The sequence below is a fragment of the Falco peregrinus genome, unplaced genomic scaffold (genome assembly GCF_023634155.1).
Source record: "Falco peregrinus isolate bFalPer1 unplaced genomic scaffold, bFalPer1.pri scaffold_67, whole genome shotgun sequence".
Classification (NCBI taxonomy): Eukaryota; Metazoa; Chordata; class Aves; order Falconiformes; family Falconidae; genus Falco; species Falco peregrinus.
This window is the reverse complement of record NW_026599628.1, coordinates 573,034-586,223: the sequence shown is the minus strand read 5'-3', so window position 1 is coordinate 586,223 and position 13,190 is coordinate 573,034.

The following is a 13,190-nucleotide window of genomic DNA, read 5'->3' as shown; positions in this document are numbered from 1 at the left end:
TAAGTTTTAGGATTGTTTCTTAGGGTTAAGTCTTAATGTTAAGTGTCAGGTTAAGTCTTACAGTTAAGTCTTATGGTTACCTCTTAATGTTATGTCTTAGGGTTAAGTTATAAGGTTAAGTCTAAGGGTTAACTCCTAAGGTTAAGTGTTAAGTTTGAATATTAAAGTTAGGTCTTAAGGTTAAGACTTAGGGTTAAGTCTTATAGTTAAGTCTTTAGGGTTAAGTCTTAGGGTTAAGTTTTTGGCTTACGTCTTAGGGTAAAGTATTAAGGTTAAGTCTTAAACTTAAGTCTTAACGTCAAGTCTTAAGGTTGAGCCTTAAGGTTAAGTTTTAGGGTTAAGTCTTAGGCTTAATTTTTATGGTTAAGTCTTAAGGTTAAGTTTTAGGGTTATGTCTTCTAGTTAAGTCTTAGGGTTAAGTCTCAGGTTTATGTCTTACGGTTAAGTCTTAAGGTTATGTTTTAAGGTTTAGTCTTGTAGTTAAGACTTAACGGTAAATCTGAAGGTTAAGTCTCATGGTTAAGTCTTAGGGATAAGTCTCAGGGTTAAGGCTCAAGGTAAGGTCTCAAGGTTAAGTCCCAGGGTTAAGTCGTAAGGTTCTGTCTTAAGGCTGAGACTTAGGGTTAAGTCTTAAGGTTAAGTCTTATGGATTGAGTCTTAGGTTTACGTCTTAGAGGTAAGTCTTGGGGATATGGCTTAGGGTTAAGTCTCAGGGTTAAGTTTCAAGGCTAAGTTTCAATGTTAAGTCTCAGGGTTATGACTTAGGGTTAAGCATTAAGGTTAAGTCTTAGGTTTCAGTCTCAGGGTTATGTCTTAGGATTAAGTCTTAGGGTTAAGTATTAAATTTAAGTCGTAGGGTTAATTCTTAGGGTTATGTCCTAAAGATCACGTCTTAAGGTTAAATCTTAGGGTTAGGTCTTAAGGTTAAGACTTAAGATTAAGTCTTAGAGTTATGTCTTAGGGTTAAGTCTTAAGGTTAAGACTTAGAGTTAAGTATTTAAGGTTACGTCTTAGGTTTATTGTCTTAGGGTTAAGTCTTAGGGTGTTGTCTTAAGGTTAAGTATTAATATTAAGTCTTAGGGTTAAAGTCATAAGATTTAATCTCAGGGTTAACTCTTATGGTTATGTCATAAGTTTAAGTCTTAATTTTAAGTCTTGGGGATAAATCCTTGGGTTAAGTCTCACGGTTAATCTCAGGGTTAAGACTTAGGGTTAAGTCTTAAGGTTAAGTCTTAGGGTTTAGTCTTAGGGTTCAGTCGTAGGGTTAAGTCTCAGGGTTATGCCTTAGGGTTAAGTCTTATGTTTAAGTTAAGTCTTAGGTTTAAATCATAGGGTTAAGTCTTAGGGTTAAGTTTTAAGTTTAAGTCTTAGGGTTAAGTCTCAGGTTTAGTTTTTAAGGTTAAGTCACAAGGTTAAGTCTTAAGGTTAAGTCTTAATTATAAGTGTTAGGGTTAAGTCTTAAGGTTAAGTCTAAGGGTTAAGTCTCTAAGATTAAGTATTAGGTTTAAGTCTCAGGGTTAAGTCTTAGGGATAAGTCTTAAGGTTAAGTCTTAAATTCAAGTCCTAGGGTTAAGTTTTAAGGTTAAGTCTTAAGGTTAAGTCTCAGGGTTATGTCTTAGGGTTAAGTCTTAGGTTTAAGTCTCAGGGTTAAGTCTTAGGGTTAACTGTTAAGGTTAAGACCTAAATTTAAGTCTTAGGGTTAAGCCTTAAGGATAAGACGTAAATTTGAGTCTTAGCGTTAAATCTTAAGGTTATGTCTTACGGTTAAGTGTTAAGGTTAAGTCTTAGATTTAAGTGTTATGGTTATGTCTTAAGGTTAAGTCTTAGTGTTAAGTCTTAGGATTAAGTCTTAAGGTTAACTCATAAATCTAAATCTTAGGGTTAAATCTTTGTGTTAAGTCTTAAGGTTAAATCTTAAGTCCTAGGGTTTGAGTCTTAGGTTTAAGTCTTAAATTTAAGTCTTTGGGATACGTCTTAGGGTTAAGTGTCAGGGTTAAGATTTATGTTTAATTCTTAAGTTTACGTCTTAGGGTTAAGTCTAAAAGTTTAGTCTTAAATTTAAGTCTCAGTGTTGTCTTCGGTTAAGTTATAGTGTTAAGTCTTAGGGTTACATCCTAAGGTTCAGTCTTATATTAAATTCTCAGGGTTAAGTCTTAGGGATAAGTCTTAAGGTTAAGCCTTAGTATTATGTCTTAAGATTCAGTCTTAAATTTAAATCTTAATAATAAGTCTTAAGGTTAAGGTTTGGGGATAAGTCTTAGGGTTAAGTCTCAGGGATAAGTCTTAGGGTTAAGTCTCAGGGATAAGTCTTAGGGTTAAGTCTTACGGTTAAATCTTAGGGTTAAGTCTTAAGGTTAAGTCTCAGGGTTAAGTCTTAGGTTAAGTATTAGTATTAAGTCTTAGGGTTAAGTCTTGTGGTTAAGTCCTAAATTTAAGTCTTAGGGTTATGTCTTAGGGATAAGTCTTAGGGTTAAGTCTTATGGTTAAGTCGTAAATTTAAGTCTTAGGGTTATGTCTTAGGGATAAGTCTTAAGGTGAAGTCTTAGGATCAAGTCTTAAGGTGAAGTCATTATGTTAATCCTTAGGGTTAAGTTTTAGGATTGTTTCTTAGGGTTAAGTCTTAATGTTAAGTGTCAGGTTAAGTCTTACAGTTAAGTCTTATGGTTACCTCTTAATGTTATGTCTTAGGGTTAAGTTATAAGGTTAAGTCTAAGGGTTAACTCCTAAGGTTAAGTGTTAAGTTTGAATATTAAAGTTAGGTCTTAAGGTTAAGACTTAGGGTTAAGTCTTATAGTTAAGTCTTTAGGGTTAAGTCTTAGGGTTAAGTTTTTGGCTTACGTCTTAGGGTAAAGTATTAAGGTTAAGTCTTAAACTTAAGTCTTAACGTCAAGTCTTAAGGTTGAGCCTTAAGGTTAAGTTTTAGGGTTAAGTCTTAGGCTTAATTTTTATGGTTAAGTCTTAAGGTTAAGTTTTAGGGTTATGTCTTCTAGTTAAGTCTTAGGGTTAAGTCTCAGGTTTATGTCTTACGGTTAAGTCTTAAGGTTATGTTTTAAGGTTTAGTCTTGTAGTTAAGACTTAACGGTAAATCTGAAGGTTAAGTCTCATGGTTAAGTCTTAGGGATAAGTCTCAGGGTTAAGGCTCAAGGTAAGGTCTCAAGGTTAAGTCCCAGGGTTAAGTCGTAAGGTTCTGTCTTAAGGCTGAGACTTAGGGTTAAGTCTTAAGGTTAAGTCTTATGGATTGAGTCTTAGGTTTACGTCTTAGAGGTAAGTCTTGGGGATATGGCTTAGGGTTAAGTCTCAGGGTTAAGTTTCAAGGCTAAGTTTCAATGTTAAGTCTCAGGGTTATGACTTAGGGTTAAGCATTAAGGTTAAGTCTTAGGTTTCAGTCTCAGGGTTATGTCTTAGGATTAAGTCTTAGGGTTAAGTATTAAATTTAAGTCGTAGGGTTAATTCTTAGGGTTATGTCCTAAAGATCACGTCTTAAGGTTAAATCTTAGGGTTAGGTCTTAAGGTTAAGACTTAAGATTAAGTCTTAGAGTTATGTCTTAGGGTTAAGTCTTAAGGTTAAGACTTAGAGTTAAGTATTTAAGGTTACGTCTTAGGTTTATTGTCTTAGGGTTAAGTCTTAGGGTGTTGTCTTAAGGTTAAGTATTAATATTAAGTCTTAGGGTTAAAGTCATAAGATTTAATCTCAGGGTTAACTCTTATGGTTATGTCATAAGTTTAAGTCTTAATTTTAAGTCTTGGGGATAAATCCTTGGGTTAAGTCTCACGGTTAATCTCAGGGTTAAGACTTAGGGTTAAGTCTTAAGGTTAAGTCTTAGGGTTTAGTCTTAGGGTTCAGTCGTAGGGTTAAGTCTCAGGGTTATGCCTTAGGGTTAAGTCTTATGTTTAAGTTAAGTCTTAGGTTTAAATCATAGGGTTAAGTCTTAGGGTTAAGTTTTAAGTTTAAGTCTTAGGGTTAAGTCTCAGGTTTAGTTTTTAAGGTTAAGTCACAAGGTTAAGTCTTAAGGTTAAGTCTTAATTATAAGTGTTAGGGTTAAGTCTTAAGGTTAAGTCTAAGGGTTAAGTCTCTAAGATTAAGTATTAGGTTTAAGTCTCAGGGTTAAGTCTTAGGGATAAGTCTTAAGGTTAAGTCTTAAATTCAAGTCCTAGGGTTAAGTTTTAAGGTTAAGTCTTAAGGTTAAGTCTCAGGGTTATGTCTTAGGGTTAAGTCTTAGGTTTAAGTCTCAGGGTTAAGTCTTAGGGTTAACTGTTAAGGTTAAGACCTAAATTTAAGTCTTAGGGTTAAGCCTTAAGGATAAGACGTAAATTTGAGTCTTAGCGTTAAATCTTAAGGTTATGTCTTACGGTTAAGTGTTAAGGTTAAGTCTTAGATTTAAGTGTTATGGTTATGTCTTAAGGTTAAGTCTTAGTGTTAAGTCTTAGGATTAAGTCTTAAGGTTAACTCATAAATCTAAATCTTAGGGTTAAATCTTTGTGTTAAGTCTTAAGGTTAAATCTTAAGTCCTAGGGTTTGAGTCTTAGGTTTAAGTCTTAAATTTAAGTCTTTGGGATACGTCTTAGGGTTAAGTGTCAGGGTTAAGATTTATGTTTAATTCTTAAGTTTACGTCTTAGGGTTAAGTCTAAAAGTTTAGTCTTAAATTTAAGTCTCAGTGTTGTCTTCGGTTAAGTTATAGTGTTAAGTCTTAGGGTTACATCCTAAGGTTCAGTCTTATATTAAATTCTCAGGGTTAAGTCTTAGGGATAAGTCTTAAGGTTAAGCCTTAGTATTATGTCTTAAGATTCAGTCTTAAATTTAAATCTTAATAATAAGTCTTAAGGTTAAGGTTTGGGGATAAGTCTTAGGGTTAAGTCTCAGGGATAAGTCTTAGGGTTAAGTCTCAGGGATAAGTCTTAGGGTTAAGTCTTACGGTTAAATCTTAGGGTTAAGTCTTAAGGTTAAGTCTCAGGGTTAAGTCTTAGGTTAAGTATTAGTATTAAGTCTTAGGGTTAAGTCTTGTGGTTAAGTCCTAAATTTAAGTCTTAGGGTTATGTCTTAGGGATAAGTCTTAGGGTTAAGTCTTATGGTTAAGTCGTAAATTTAAGTCTTAGGGTTATGTCTTAGGGATAAGTCTTAAGGTGAAGTCTTAGGATCAAGTCTTAAGGTGAAGTCATTATGTTAATCCTTAGGGTTAAGTTTTAGGATTGTTTCTTAGGGTTAAGTCTTAATGTTAAGTGTCAGGTTAAGTCTTACAGTTAAGTCTTATGGTTACCTCTTAATGTTATGTCTTAGGGTTAAGTTATAAGGTTAAGTCTAAGGGTTAACTCCTAAGGTTAAGTGTTAAGTTTGAATATTAAAGTTAGGTCTTAAGGTTAAGACTTAGGGTTAAGTCTTATAGTTAAGTCTTTAGGGTTAAGTCTTAGGGTTAAGTTTTTGGCTTACGTCTTAGGGTAAAGTATTAAGGTTAAGTCTTAAACTTAAGTCTTAACGTCAAGTCTTAAGGTTGAGCCTTAAGGTTAAGTTTTAGGGTTAAGTCTTAGGCTTAATTTTTATGGTTAAGTCTTAAGGTTAAGTTTTAGGGTTAAGTCTTCTAGTTAAGTCTTAGGGTTAAGTCTCAGGTTTATGTCTTACGGTTAAGTCTTAAGGTTATGTTTTAAGGTTTAGTCTTGTAGTTAAGACTTAACGGTAAATCTGAAGGTTAAGTCTCATGGTTAAGTCTTAGGGATAAGTCTCAGGGTTAAGGCTCAAGGTAAGGTCTCAAGGTTAAGTCCCAGGGTTAAGTCGTAAGGTTCTGTCTTAAGGCTGAGACTTAGGGTTAAGTCTTAAGGTTAAGTCTTATGGATTGAGTCTTAGGTTTACGTCTTAGAGTTAAGTCTTGGGGATATGGCTTAGGGTTAAGTCTCAGGGTTAAGTTTCAAGGCTAAGTTTCAATGTTAAGTCTCAGGGTTATGACTTAGGGTTAAGCATTAAGGTTAAGTCTTAGGTTTCAGTCTCAGGGTTATGTCTTAGGATTAAGTCTTAGGGTTAAGTCTTAGGGTTAAGTATTAAATTTAAGTCTTAGGGTTAATTCTTAGGGTTATGTCCTAAAGATCACGTCTTAAGGTTAAATCTTAGGGTTAGGTCTTAAGGTTAAGACTTAAGATTAAGTCTTAGAGTTATGTCTTAGGGTTAAGTCTTAAGGTTAAGACTTAGAGTTAAGTATTTAAGGTTACGTCTTAGGTTTATTGTCTTAGGGTTAAGTCTTAGGGTGTTGTCTTAAGGTTAAGTATTAATATTAAGTCTTAGGGTTAAAGTCATAAGATTTAATCTCAGGGTTAACTCTTATGGTTATGTCATAAGTTTAAGTCTTAATTTTAAGTCTTGGGGATAAATCTTTGGGTTAAGTCTCACGGTTAATCTCAGGGTTAAGACTTAGGGTTAAGTCTTAAGGTTAAGTCTTAGGGTTTAGTCTTAGGGTTCAGTCGTAGGGTTAAGTCTCAGGGTTATGCCTTAGGGTTAAGTCTTATGTTTAAGTTAAGTCTTAGGTTTAAATCATAGGGTTAAGTCTTAGGGTTAAGTTTTAAGTTTAAGTCTTAGGGTTAAGTCTCAGGTTTAGTTTTTAAGGTTAAGTCACAAGGTTAAGTCTTAAGGTTAAGTCTTAATTATAAGTGTTAGGGTTAAGTCTTAAGGTTAAGTCTAAGGGTTAAGTCTCTAAGATTAAGTATTAGGTTTAAGTCTCAGGGTTAAGTCTTAGGGATAAGTCTTAAGGTTAAGTCTTAAATTCAAGTCCTAGGGTTAAGTTTTAAGTTTAAGTCTTAGGGTTAAGTCTCAGGTTTAGTTTTTAAGGTTAAGTCACAAGGTTAAGTCTTAATTATAAGTGTTAGGGTTAAGTCTTAAGGTTAAGTCTAAGGGTTAAGTCTCTAAGATTAAGTATTAGGTTTAAGTCTCAGGGTTAAGTCTTAGGGATAAGTCTTAAGGTTAAGTCTTAAATTCAAGTCCTAGGGTTAAGTTTTAAGGTTAAGTCTTAAGGTTAAGTCTCAGGGTTATGTCTTAGGGTTAAGTCTCAGGGTTAAGTCTTAGGGTTAACTGTTAAGGTTAAGACCTAAATTTAAGTCTTAGGGTTAAGCCTTAAGGATAAGACGTAAATTTGAGTCTTAGCGTTAAATCTTAAGGTTATGTCTTACGGTTAAGTGTTAAGGTTAAGTCTTAGATTTAAGTGTTATGGTTATGTCTTAAGGTTAAGTCTTAGTGTTAAGTCTTAGGATTAAGTCTTAAGGTTAACTCATAAATCTAAATCTTAGGGTTAAATCTTTGTGTTAAGTCTTAAGGTTAAATCTTAAGTCCTAGGGTTTGAGTCTTAGGTTTAAGTCTTAAATTTAAGTCTTTGGGATACGTCTTAGGGTTAAGTGTCAGGGTTAAGATTTATGTTTAATTCTTAAGTTTACGTCTTAGGGTTAAGTCTAAAAGTTTAGTCTTAAATTTAAGTCTTAGTGTTGTCTTCGGTTAAGTTATAGTGTTAAGTCTTAGGGTTACATCCTAAGGTTCAGTCTTATATTAAATTCTCAGGGTTAAGTCTTAGGGATAAGTCTTAAGGTTAAGCCTTAGTATTATGTCTTAAGATTCAGTCTTAAATTTAAATCTTAATAATAAGTCTTAAGGTTAAGGTTTGGGGATAAGTCTTAGGGTTAAGTCTCAGGGATAAGTCTTAGGGTTAAGTCTCAGGGATAAGTCTTAGGGTTAAGTCTTAAGGTTAAATCTTAGGGTTAAGTCTTAAGGTTAAGTCTCAGGGTTAAGTCTTAGGTTAAGTATTAGTATTAAGTCTTAGGGTTAAGTCTTGTGGTTAAGTCCTAAATTTAAGTCTTAGGGTTATGTCTTAGGGATAAGTCTTAGGGTTAAGTCTTATGGTTAAGTCGTAAATTTAAGTCTTAGGGTTATGTCTTAGGGATAAGTCTTAAGGTGAAGTCTTAGGATCAAGTCTTAAGGTGAAGTCATTATGTTAATCCTTAGGGTTAAGTTTTAGGATTGTTTCTTAGGGTTAAGTCTTAATGTTAAGTGTCAGGTTAAGTCTTACAGTTAAGTCTTATGGTTACCTCTTAATGTTATGTCTTAGGGTTAAGTTATAAGGTTAAGTCTAAGGGTTAACTCCTAAGGTTAAGTGTTAAGTTTGAATATTAAAGTTAGGTCTTAAGGTTAAGACTTAGGGTTAAGTCTTATAGTTAAGTCTTTAGGGTTAAGTCTTAGGGTTAAGTTTTTGGCTTACGTCTTAGGGTAAAGTATTAAGGTTAAGTCTTAAACTTAAGTCTTAACGTCAAGTCTTAAGGTTGAGCCTTAAGGTTAAGTTTTAGGGTTAAGTCTTAGGCTTAATTTTTATGGTTAAGTCTTAAGGTTAAGTTTTAGGGTTAAGTCTTCTAGTTAAGTCTTAGGGTTAAGTCTCAGGTTTATGTCTTACGGTTAAGTCTTAAGGTTATGTTTTAAGGTTTAGTCTTGTAGTTAAGACTTAACGGTAAATCTGAAGGTTAAGTCTCATGGTTAAGTCTTAGGGATAAGTCTCAGGGTTAAGGCTCAAGGTAAGGTCTCAAGGTTAAGTCCCAGGGTTAAGTCGTAAGGTTCTGTCTTAAGGCTGAGACTTAGGGTTAAGTCTTAAGGTTAAGTCTTATGGATTGAGTCTTAGGTTTACGTCTTAGAGTTAAGTCTTGGGGATATGGCTTAGGGTTAAGTCTCAGGGTTAAGTTTCAAGGCTAAGTTTCAATGTTAAGTCTCAGGGTTATGACTTAGGGTTAAGCATTAAGGTTAAGTCTTAGGTTTCAGTCTCAGGGTTATGTCTTAGGATTAAGTCTTAGGGTTAAGTCTTAGGGTTAAGTCTTAGGGTTAAGTATTAAATTTAAGTCTTAGGGTTATGTCCTAAAGATCACATCTTAAGGTTAAATCTTAGGGTTAGGTCTTAAGGTTAAGACTTAAGATTAAGTCTTAGAGTTATGCCTTAGGGTTAAGTCTTAAGGTTAAGACTTAGAGTTAAGTATTTAAGGTTACGTCTTAGGTTTATTGTCTTAGGGTTAAGTCTTAGGGTGTTGTCTTAAGGTTAAGTATTAATATTAAGTCTTAGGGTTAAAGTCATAAGATTTAATCTCAGGGTTAACTCTTATGGCTATGTCATAAGTTTAAGTCTTAATTTTAAGTCTTGGGGATAAATCCTTGGGTTAAGTCTCACGGTTAATCTCAGGGTTAAGACTTAGGGTTAAGTCTTAAGGTTAAGTCTTAGGGTTTAGTCTTAGGGTTCAGTCGTAGGGTTAAGTCTCAGGGTTATGCCTTAGGGTTAAGTCTTATGTTTAAGTTAAGTCTTAGGTTTAAATCATAGGGTTAAGTCTTAGGGTTAAGTTTTAAGTTTAAGTCTTAGGGTTAAGTCTCAGGTTTAGTTTTTAAGGTTAAGTCACAAGGTTAAGTCTTAAGGTTAAGTGTTAGGGTTAAGTCTTAAGGTTAAGTCTAAGGGTTAAGTCTCTAAGATTAAGTATTAGGTTTAAGTCTCAGGGTTAAGTCTTAGGGATAAGTCTTAAGGTTAAGTCTTAAATTCAAGTCCTAGGGTTAAGTTTTAAGGTTAAGTCTTAAGGTTAAGTCTCAGGGTTATGTCTTAGGGTTAAGTCTTAGGTTTAAGTCTCAGGGTTAAGTCTTAGGGTTAACTGTTAAGGTTAAGACCTAAATTTAAGTCTTAGGGTTAAGCCTTAAGGATAAGACGTAAATTTGAGTCTTAGCGTTAAATCTTAAGGTTATGTCTTACGGTTAAGTGTTAAGGTTAAGTCTTAGATTTAAGTGTTATGGTTATGTCTTAAGGTTAAGTCTTAGTGTTAAGTCTTAGGATTAAGTCTTAAGGTTAACTCATAAATCTAAATCTTAGGGTTAAATCTTTGTGTTAAGTCTTAAGGTTAAATCTTAAGTCCTAGGGTTTGAGTCTTAGGTTTAAGTCTTAAATTTAAGTCTTTGGGATACGTCTTAGGGTTAAGTGTCAGGGTTAAGATTTATGTTTAATTCTTAAGTTTACGTCTTAGGGTTAAGTCTAAAAGTTTAGTCTTAAATTTAAGTCTTAGTGTTGTCTTCGGTTAAGTTATAGTGTTAAGTCTTAGGGTTACATCCTAAGGTTCAGTCTTATATTAAATTCTCAGGGTTAAGTCTTAGGGATAAGTCTTAAGGTTAAGCCTTAGTATTATGTCTTAAGATTCAGTCTTAAATTTAAATCTTAATAATAAGTCTTAAGGTTAAGGTTTGGGGATAAGTCTTAGGGTTAAGTCTCAGGGATAAGTCTTAGGGTTAAGTCTTAAGGTTAAATCTTAGGGTTAAGTCTTAAGGTTAAGTCTCAGGGTTAAGTCTTAGGTTAAGTATTAGTATTAAATCTTAGGGTTAAGTCTTGTGGTTAAGTCCTAAATTTAAGTCTTAGGGTTATGTCTTAGGGATAAGTCTTAGGGTTAAGTCTTATGGTTAAGTCGTAAATTTAAGTCTTAGGGTTATGTCTTAGGGATAAGTCTTAAGGTGAAGTCTTAGGATCAAGTCTTAAGGTGAAGTCATTATGTTAATCCTTAGGGTTAAGTTTTAGGATTGTTTCTTAGGGTTAAGTCTTAATGTTAAGTGTCAGGTTAAGTCTTACAGTTAAGTCTTATGGTTACCTCTTAATGTTATGTCTTAGGGTTAAGTTATAAGGTTAAGTCTAAGGGTTAACTCCTAAGGTTAAGTGTTAAGTTTGAATATTAAAGTTAGGTCTTAAGGTTAAGACTTAGGGTTAAGTCTTATAGTTAAGTCTTTAGGGTTAAGTCTTAGGGTTAAGTTTTTGGCTTACGTCTTAGGGTAAAGTATTAAGGTTAAGTCTTAAACTTAAGTCTTAACGTCAAGTCTTAAGGTTGAGCCTTAAGGTTAAGTTTTAGGGTTAAGTCTTAGGCTTAATTTTTATGGTTAAGTCTTAAGGTTAAGTTTTAGGGTTAAGTCTTCTAGTTAAGTCTTAGGGTTAAGTCTCAGGTTTATGTCTTACGGTTAAGTCTTAAGGTTATGTTTTAAGGTTTAGTCTTGTAGTTAAGACTTAACGGTAAATCTGAAGGTTAAGTCTCATGGTTAAGTCTTAGGGATAAGTCTCAGGGTTAAGGCTCAAGGTAAGGTCTCAAGGTTAAGTCCCAGGGTTAAGTCGTAAGGTTCTGTCTTAAGGCTGAGACTTAGGGTTAAGTCTTAAGGTTAAGTCTTATGGATTGAGTCTTAGGTTTACGTCTTAGAGTTAAGTCTTGGGGATATGGCTTAGGGTTAAGTCTCAGGGTTAAGTTTCAAGGCTAAGTTTCAATGTTAAGTCTCAGGGTTATGACTTAGGGTTAAGCATTAAGGTTAAGTCTTAGGTTTCAGTCTCAGGGTTATGTCTTAGGGTTAAGTCTTAGGGTTAAGTATTAAATTTAAGTCTTAGGGTTAATTCTTAGGGTTATGTCCTAAAGATCACGTCTTAAGGTTAAATCTTAGGGTTAGGTCTTAAGGTTAAGACTTAAGATTAAGTCTTAGAGTTATGTCTTAGGGTTAAGTCTTAAGGTTAAGACTTAGAGTTAAGTATTTAAGGTTACGTCTTAGGTTTATTGTCTTAGGGTTAAGTCTTAGGGTGTTGTCTTAAGGTTAAGTATTAATATTAAGTCTTAGGGTTAAAGTCATAAGATTTAATCTCAGGGTTAACTCTTATGGTTATGTCATAAGTTTAAGTCTTAATTTTAAGTCTTGGGGATAAATCCTTGGGTTAAGTCTCACGGTTAATCTCAGGGTTAAGGCTTAGGGTTAAGTCTTAAGGTTAAGTCTTAGGGTTTAGTCTTAGGGTTCAGTCGTAGGGTTAAGTCTCAGGGTTATGCCTTAGGGTTAAGTCTTATGTTTAAGTTAAGTCTTAGGTTTAAATCATAGGGTTAAGTCTTAGGGTTAAGTTTTAAGTTTAAGTCTTAGGGTTAAGTCTCAGGTTTAGTTTTTAAGGTTAAGTCACAAGGTTAAGTCTTAAGGTTAAGTCTTAATTATAAGTGTTAGGGTTAAGTCTTAAGGTTAAGTCTAAGGGTTAAGTCTCTAAGATTAAGTATTAGTTTTAAGTCTCAGGGTTAAGTCTTAGGGATAAGTCTTAAGGTTAAGTCTTAAATTCAAGTCCTAGGGTTAAGTTTTAAGGTTAAGTCTTAAGGTTAAGTCTCAGGGTTATGTCTTAGGGTTAAGTCTTAGGTTTAAGTCTCAGGGTTAAGTCTTAGGGTTAACTGTTAAGGTTAAGACCTAAATTTAAGTCTTAGGGTTAAGCCTTAAGGATAAGACGTAAATTTGAGTCTTAGCGTTAAATCTTAAGGTTATGTCTTACGGTTAAGTGTTAAGGTTAAGTCTTAGATTTAAGTGTTATGGTTATGTCTTAAGGTTAAGTCTTAGTGTTAAGTCTTAGGATTAAGTCTTAAGGTTAACTCATAAATCTAAATCTTAGGGTTAAATCTTTGTGTTAAGTCTTAAGGTTAAATCTTAAGTCCTAGGGTTTGAGTCTTAGGTTTAAGTCTTAAATTTAAGTCTTTGGGATACGTCTTAGGGTTAAGTGTCAGGGTTAAGATTTATGTTTAATTCTTAAGTTTACGTCTTAGGGTTAAGTCTAAAAGTTTAGTCTTAAATTTAAGTCTCAGTGTTGTCTTCGGTTAAGTTATAGTGTTAAGTCTTAGGGTTACATCCTAAGGTTCAGTCTTATATTAAATTCTCAGGGTTAAGTCTTAGGGATAAGTCTTAAGGTTAAGCCTTAGTATTATGTCTTAAGATTCAGTCTTAAATTTAAATCTTAATAATAAGTCTTAAGGTTAAGGTTTGGGGATAAGTCTTAGGGTTAAGTCTCAGGGATAAGTCTTAGGGTTAAGTCTCAGGGATAAGTCTTAGGGTTAAGTCTTACGGTTAAATCTTAGGGTTAAGTCTTAAGGTTAAGTCTCAGGGTTAAGTCTTAGGTTAAGTATTAGTATTAAGTCTTAGGGTTAAGTCTTGTGGTTAAGTCCTAAATTTAAGTCTTAGGGTTATGTCTTAGGGATAAGTCTTAGGGTTAAGTCTTATGGTTAAGTCGTAAATTTAAGTCTTAGGGTTATGTCTTAGGGATAAGTCTTAAGGTGTAGTCTTAGGATCAAGTCTTAAGGTGAAGTCATTATGTTAATCCTTAGGGTTAAGTTTTAGGATTGTTTCTTAGGGTTAAGTCTTAATGTTAAGTGTCAGGTTAAGTCTTACAGTTAA